This window comes from Phascolarctos cinereus, unplaced genomic scaffold, assembly GCF_003287225.1.
Source record: "Phascolarctos cinereus isolate Bilbo 61053 unplaced genomic scaffold, phaCin_HiC Scaffold_5;HRSCAF=322, whole genome shotgun sequence".
In the NCBI taxonomy this organism is placed as follows: domain Eukaryota; kingdom Metazoa; phylum Chordata; class Mammalia; order Diprotodontia; family Phascolarctidae; genus Phascolarctos; species Phascolarctos cinereus.
The window spans coordinates 12,233,950-12,242,022 of NW_027555958.1; the positions used below are offsets into that span (position 1 = coordinate 12,233,950).

The 8,073-nt window shown below is 57.4% G+C and overlaps 1 long non-coding RNA gene across 1 annotated transcript; it reads left to right on the plus strand.

The window, feature by feature from the left end:
• Positions 1 to 676: 676 nt before the first annotated feature.
• On the plus strand, positions 677 to 7,283 carry LOC144457463 (uncharacterized). The gene is made up of 2 exons (XR_013486775.1): positions 677 to 3,496; positions 6,709 to 7,283. It is a non-coding gene; the product is annotated as an uncharacterized LOC144457463 (long non-coding RNA).
• Positions 7,284 to 8,073: the final 790 nt, after the last annotated feature.

An 8,073-nucleotide genomic window follows, 5' to 3' on the forward strand; every position in this document is an offset into this window, starting at 1 on the left:
GTCGCCTGAAGACAGTCATCAGTGCATGACCCGGTCCCTATTGGAGGCCTTTCCGTCTGGACAGGACCTACCAGAACGTTCCTTCTTTGGAGAAGCCGGGCTCACCTGGGGCCATTACAGGGCCTCAGAAGAAGGCTCCGGCAGATTGGTGAATCGAGTCCAATGTTCACAACTGAAGTTGTGCTGCAAGGCCCTGGAGGGACCGCAACCACACTGAATGAAGGGAAAGCATTGATTAAGCTCTGACTGTGTACCCAGCACTGGGCTAACAGTGCCTGCCCCTCAAGAAGCTTACATTCTACTGGGGGCTTCACTCCCCTACCCAGGAAATGACAAGAATGATGGGGGCTGCCACGGGGCAAGGGGCTGACCAGTTCTCCTCAGCCATCGCCAGGCACCTTGATGATTCTTCTACAACCTAGATGAGGAAGGGCTACAGGAGGATGTGAGAGTGTGGAGGCAGCCTGCAGATGGCCAGGGTCTGGGTCAGGCTGGGAAGGGAGAACTGTCCCCAGGGCCCAAAGTTGAGGGACTAAAAAAGCCAATAGTTTGTCATTCAGGGCTCTCTGGTCTGCATAGCACTTGCAGACATGAGCACCCCATGCTTGTACGCACAGGATGGGTGCTGCTGGGCACGTGTGTTTTGTCTGGATGCCAAACGTTGTGTATGCGCAGCTGTTTGGCAGGGCCGGGGTGGGGGTTGGGTTGGCCAGGGGGTGTTTCTCCGAGAACAAACCAGGCCTTCTCTCTGTGTTTGGAGGAGCTCCTGGTGGAGATATAACAGACAGACCCTGCTAGACTTGGGGTGGTCCTCAGACCTGCCTCTGCCCCTGAGCAGCTGGCCTGGATTCTGAACTAATCACCTTAACTGAGCCCCAGTTTCTTAACCTGTAAAAATGGGGATAATTAATCCTACACTACCTTCCCCTGCAGAGAGGAATCAGAGAGACAACGAGGGAAAGAATTCGAGGTTGGGAATTGGAAGACACTTTCAGTTAGGGGTGAGGTCCTTTTCGGCTAAGAGTCTATGAACGCCTGCCTGGGTTCAAAGCCCAGCTCTGACATCTCCTTACTGGGTCCTTACAGACTCCGATCTAGAGCTGGCAGGGAGCTCAGAGGCCCTCAAGTACAACCCTCTCATTTTACAGATGAGGAAACTGGGGCCTAGGTGGGGTAATGTAACTAGTTTAAGGTCACACAGGCATGAAGAAGCAGGGGTAGCATTTGAACCCAGAATCCAGCCCCTCTGACTTGGGGGCCAAGGCTGCCTCCCTTGGCAAGCCATTTCTTGGACCTCAGTTTCCTCATCTGCAGAATAGGGTTAATAATGCTTGCAGCCCAAGTTGTGGTTTGCCAGCATGCAAGGTGAGGCCCTGGCGAGCCACAGATTTGAGGGTGTGAGCTCCCCGGGCGCTCCCAGAGTTCTGTCCCAGCCCTAGTTTGGCAGACTCAGAAACAAGCTCTCCCTCTCTGACCAGCATTTTCTGTTTTCACAGGACACTCTAGTCCGGGTGCAAGGCTGCGGGTGGGAAGGCCGAGGGTGGACCCTGGCCTGGCTCCCAGTCTTTGTTGGTGGGGAGGGAGTCTGCAGAGATCTCCCTCGGTATCCACCTTCCTCCCAGGACAGGGAGAGGTGCCATCCTCTCGTCCGGTCCTCCCCTCCCCAACTTCTACCCCCCCCATCGAGGCCCCTCCCCTCTCTCTCTCTTCCACCCTCCCGCTCCTATGTCCCCTCTGTCTCCCCCCACCTTTTCCCTCTCTCCTCCCCTTCCTCTTGCCTTCCTACTTCTCCCTCTGCCCTGACCCCTTCCAGGCCTCTCCTCTCCCTCCTCTCTCCCCCAGGCCCCGCCCCTTCTCTCCCATCCCCCTTCCCCCTCCACAACCCTCCACTCTTCCATCCTCCCTCCTTGTCGCCTCTTCCTTCTCTCCGCTCCCCTCCCTCCTCCCCCCTCCACTATTCCATGCTCCCTCCCTCCCTCCACGCCCCTCCCCTCCTCTCAGTCTTTCCATCCCCTCCTCTCTCCCCCCATGCCCCGCCCCTCCTCTTCCCCTTCCCCTCGCTCCTCCTCGCTCCGCCCCGCCCCGCCGTCCCCCGGGGCCCAGGCTGGGTTTTTCCATTACTCCATCAGACTCCTGGGCCGCCTTTGTTCCCCGGGCTCTGACTGCTCTCCTCAGGCCCCGGAGGGCGCCGCCCGCCCCCGCCCCCACCTTGGCCCAGGCCCGCTGAGCCATTTCCCCCCCCCTCGATTGGCCCCCTCGGGTCTCGCTTTTCCCTTCGCGCCCTTTGCAGAGGACCCTCCGTAGTCCCCGTGCCTGGGCCCGGCGCCTTCCTGCCGCCCCCAACCATTGGGCGCCCCGACCCTTCCAGGAGAAGGGGAGCGACGGGCTGATCCCTCCTCCCCAGGTGAGCCCGGCACACGTCTCGCTCCCCTCCGCAGTTGAGACATGCGAGTTACACGCGCACACACGCACCCGTCTAGGGAGGGTATGAGCATTCGCGCCCGTCGCGGAGGAAGCAGCTGCTGCTAGGGAAACCGTTCGGAGAGAGGGCTTGGAGGCCTTTCAGGACACCCCAGCGCCCGAAGCCTGGACCCCGTCACAGCTCACAGCTCGCGCCAAGTCTTGGGGACCGTTTTCCTCGTGCCCGGCCTGTCCTCCCCCTTCTGACCCCCGCACGCAGAATGGGGGGCTCCAGGCAGGCAGGGGCCGTCTCTCCAACGCTTGGCACAGAGCCTGGCCCGCAGCGGGCGCTTGATACCAAGGTTTTGCCTTTCTTTGTCTCCCCAGCGCTTGGCACAGAACCCAGCCCAGCATAGGCGCTTAATAAATGCTCAATGACTTGATACACCCTCGTTGGTCGATTTACTGAGTGTATGAACGCCCCAGGCTGGCAAGCGGCTGACGAACCTAGTCACCCTCTTGGCCTGGCTCCTCGTCTCCCTCTCCCTGGCATTTGGTGCTCTCAAATCCGACCCCCAGGCAGGCCGTCACACAGCAGCTGCAGCTGCAGCGGAGGCGAGGAGGAGGAGGAGGAGGAGGAGGAGGAGGAGGAGGTAGCGAGCCCAGGGTAGGAGCCTGAGCCACGCACCCCTCCACCAGTGATTTCCCTTGTGTTCATACACGCGCACACATAGGCACGCAGGCACACGCGCGGGGCACATCTCCCTCCCTTCCCAGGCAGAACACACCCCACTGGGGAAGCTCGACTGAGCCTAGCCAGCGTCCTCCCTCCGTCTGTCCCTCCCTCCCTCCTCTGGCCCGCAGCTCCCGGGCGCCGGGCAGGGGGGGCGCGGGCCAGAGAAGGGTGTGAGAGCCGCAGAAATCGGTGCCCGGCTGCCAGGCCAAGGCCGGCCCCCCGATCGCGGCCCCGGCCCTGGAAGGGGGGCTCCGGGAGGGCGCCGGCCTGCCGAGTCGTGTCGGGGAGAGCAGCTGCTCGGAGCGCGGGCCGGGCCGGGGGCTGGGGCCTAGCGCTTGGGCCAGCAGGGAGCCCCCCGCGGTGAGTGTGTGCTGGGCTGGGGAATGGGCGCCCACGGAGCTGGGCTTGTGCCGCCTGTGTGCCCGTGCGCCCCTTGAAAGTGCACCCCTGTGGCGTCCTGTCTGTGTGTGCGTGTGTGCATGTGTGCGTGTGGGCCTGTGTGTCTGTGACTGTGAGGGGCATTGTGCGAATGGGACGGTACCCGGGAGAGTGTGTGCAGACACGGGGCTGGCAGGTGCTATTATTATCATCTCACGTTTACAGATGAGGAAGGTGCAGCTTAGTGGGATAAAGTGACTGTTCCAGGGTCTTGCAGCTGCTTAAGTGGCTGAGGCGGGTCATTGGGCTGCCTTCACTTGGGAGCTCCTTCCTATGTAGGAGGGGGTGTCTGTGAGGTAGGGAAAGTGAGGGCTGGGAGGTGCCCAGGTTAAATGGCAGGGGGACAGGGGAGCAGACAGATGCTCCTTCTGCTGGGCTTCAGGGGAAACCAGGACTGAGCTCTGGGGCAGGTAGAGAAAGTGACATTTCAAGTGACTTTGCTTCCCCCTCCCCCACCTTTGACCAGTATACAGATAAACAGGGCATCAGGATAGGAGGGGACAGTAGATGGAGACCAAGTCCCTCCTTTTCCAGGGGAAACTGAGGCAAAGCCAATGACTTGGGCCAGATCACACCAACAAAATGGAGAAGCGGGGACTGAGTCCCAAGCCAGCTGGCTTTCCCCTCCAGGCTTTTACTTTGTGGGCAGGAATAGACAAGTTCCTGGGAGCCCCCCTCTCAGCAGAAAAAGGAAGCTCTTTAATTAACCCCCGACGAGCTGGGCACGGTTTTGTTTTTGTATCCTCAGAAGCTAGCACGCAACAGGCCCCTGATAAATGCTTGAAATGAACCCAATCGGTACTGGTTACCTCGGATGCCAGGCCACACTTCCCAGATAGGAGAAGCCCATCCCCAGGCCAGAGGCCTTTTCTGTTTAAATGGGGTTCATTGAGAAGTCTTTTCTCCTGGGGAAGGTGGAGGCGAAGGGGGGTTCTGACCTGCCTGCCCCCCTTTTGTCCACCCTGCCTATGAGTCACCCTTCCTGACCCCCAGATGCCATCTCGTGCCCTGACTCCTCTTTTCTGAAAAGGATTTCCAAGTCCGGATCCTGCCTTCATCGAATCCCTACCCTTCCTCCTGGGTCACACCGGCTGCCAAGTGACCTGAGCACCCTCCTGCCCGCACTGGGACACTGGAACCCTCTTTTTGGTTTTTTGGTCAGTTTAGAGCTGATGGGCCCAGCTCTGCCTAAGGCTCCTGGGGCCTTCCAAGGCCCCCCAGCACCCCACCAGGGGTTTCATTTTCAGCCATAAAGGGCTTCCCTGGCAGTCAGGGACAGGGGATGGCTGATGCTGCCCAATTGTACCAAGGGCCTCTCATATTTCCATCACTTGATGTTTATTGTAGTTACCAAGAATGCATGGCCTGTCTCTGCCCGCTGAAAAAGGCTTTTGAATTCTTCTTTGTTTGAGGTGGGGAGAGGGCTAGAAACTGGAGCCCAGGGAGGAAGTGGGATGGCCGCCCAGGCCTTGAACTGAGATCTACTCAATTCCTTCCCTGTTTTTCATTGGGCCTGCTGGGCCATGCCCCTGGGAGATGACAGGAAGCTCCTAGTCTGGGTGTCCCTGGAAGGTAGTGGAGGAGCTGAGATCCAGGCCTGACAGGATCTGGCTGCTCAGGCCTTGGCCATGGCAGCCCTCTCTTCAGCCAGGGGGCAGTGTGAGAGGCCACCAGGGCCAGGAACCCTGGGCCACTAGGACCTGTGGTGTCAGGAACCCTTGAGAGGCAAGGGAAGTGCAATGGGAAAGGCTTTCCCTCCTAAAGAACGACCTACCGCTTCTCCAGCTGTTCATTCCCTCTCTCAGTTGACCCATCTGCTATCTCTGTCCTTCCCCCTAAGCAAACATTTTTCCCAGGTTAAGAATCCCAGAGCCTGGGGCCATGACGTCTTTCTCACAGGCCTCTTGGATGCACAATTTTCCCTTTGCCTTAATCCCTCAGGGGTGTAAGGAGAGACTGTGGGGTGGAGAAGCCTGGCCTGGGGGCTCTGAGTGTGCTGGGGCTAAACAATCGGAGAGCCGGGGTACAGAAGCTTTGCAAAATCTGGGAGGAAAAATAAAAGCCCTATCTGCTTTAACCCAGGGGGCTTGGAGATCCCTCATCACACCGCTCCCTGAAATGGCTGCTGTCTAAGGCTACCGCTAAACCCAGTGGCCTTCTCTCCCTCACTCTCCTCACCCTCTGTGCAGTGTTGGCTCTGCTGACCTCCCGCCCCCAGGTCTCCTCTCCTCTTCCCTGGTCAAACAGCTCCTTCTCTGGCACCTTTGCAGGACCAAGCTCCTGGTTCTGCTCCCCACCAGAAGCCCAGCCCAAAGTTCTGGCCTGGGGCCTCTTCTCCTTAGGATTCTCTCCCTTTGGTGGCCTACTCAGCTCCCCTGCGGGCATCAGCCTCCCTTTCAGAACTAATCTCAGGCCTCATCTCTTTCCTCAATCACCAGCTGCCTGCTGGGCATCTCATAGGCTTCTCACACTCAAGGGGAGACCTCACATGACCTTTCCCCCAACCCACCTTGACAAGCAAACTTCCCTGTTTCTCTTCCCTCCAGTTACCCAGACCCACAAAGGTTCCCCAAACTCCCCTTCCCCTAAATCCATCCCAGACTTTCCTATTTCGGTCAAAGTTGCCCCCATCCTCGCAATGTGACCACCCAGGTTTACCACCTTGTCCTTAGCTCTTCCCTTCCCCTCTCTCCCCGCCCAATCAAAGCGGCTGTGAGTCTCGATTCTCGTCTGGCACAGCTCTCCTATCTGCTCCCTTCTTTCCACTTCATCCCCTCTGGTTCAGGCCCTTATCTCTTCTTCCCTGGATTACCACCTCCAGTCTCTTCTCCCTAATCTAGCTTTCACACCTAGGCCAAAAAAAAAAAAAACCCTGATACTGTGGAGGAGCGTTACTACCCAGCTCAAGAACCCTCTGAGGCTCCCAATAGCCTCAAGGACAAAATACAAATTCCTTTGTTTGGTGTTTGAAGCCCTTCACACCCACCTTATCTTTGTAGATTGATCGCTGGCTCAGAGTTCCAAACCAGCATTCTAGCAGCTTCCTATCATTCCATCTATTATCTCTCCCCTGCGAGCCTTTGGATTTTTGAATTGAATTACATCTAATTCAACCCCTCCCCCTCCATTTGCAGATGTGGAAATTGAGGCCTGGAGAGGCTGTCAACAGAGCCAGGATGGAAATGCTCGGCCCCTGACTTCAGACCTTTCTACCATCCCTGGGGCCATTTCTGTAGGATGGAGAGGAAAGCCACTCCAAGTCAAATCAGCAAGCATTTATTAAGTGCTCACTGTGTGCTGGGCACTGTGCTCGGTCCTTGCCCTCGGGGAGCTTACATTCTAATAAGGAAACGCGACACATAAAAGGACCGATTGTCAGGAACGGTTTTGAGGAGACTCATTCGTGTTGGACTAAGAGAGCTAGCGAAGTCCCTTCCAGCTGAGAGTTCTTCAGTCCTGTCTGACTCTCCGTGACCCTCTGTAGGGTTTTCTTGGAAGAGACACTGGACTGGTTTGCCATTTCCTTCTCTAGCTCCTTTTGCAGGGAAAACTGAGGTAAACGGGGTGAAGTGACTTGCTCAGGGTCACACAACTAGTAAGGGTCAGAGGCCAGATTTGAACTCAGGTCCTCCTGATTCCAGGCCCACTGCTCCATCTGCTGCCCGTCCAGTGTGGAGATGCTTTGAAAATATGCCCAGATATGCTCTAAGCCATGTCTCATCCACTTGGTCATTCATTTAATGGGTATTTGCAGTGTCTATTAATTTGCCCACCTCTGTGTTGAACCAGGTGCTGTGAGGATAGGAATACAACAAACATTTATTAAATGTTGGTGGGGCACCAGACACCATGCTAGGCACAGGGGGTGAACAAAACTTAGGCCAGACCTGATCCCTGTCTTCAAAGAGTCGACCTTCTGCTCTGGGTGGGACCTGGGATCCTCAGCCCCAGCTCAGCTGGCTCAGCTGCAGGCCTCTCTGCCCCCCTCCTGTGCCCCCCTTTAGAACCTCCAGGCCATCTGTGAACTCAAGGCCGCTTTCCAGCTCCAAGATCAGGGTGACTCCGACTTGCTCTTGGGACAACGAGGCAATGCTTCACCCCCAGAACTGTCGATCCCAGGAGGTCAGTCCCTTTTCAAGCCCCAGTGACGTGGGGGTGACACAGATCCAGGGAGTTATGCAACATTTCATGTCTTTCACAAGTTACAAAATAGTGGAAAGTGAAATGTGTGTGGGAGGGAGGAGGGGAGGCCATTTATTCCCAGCTATGGGGAGGGCAGCAGGGAGGGCTTCATGGAAGAGGAGGCATTGAGCTGGGCTCACCCCCTAGCTGAGACCTCTCTTCCAGCCTTCCTTGTTACTGGGGAGGGCACCACCATCCTCCAGCTCCCCAGACTGCTCACCCTCCCTCACCCTACCCTACAGATCCCTTATCACCTAATTAGTCTTCTTGCCTCAAGCCCCTGGCCTTAAGCTGTCCCTCACCTGGCCCCTTTGGGC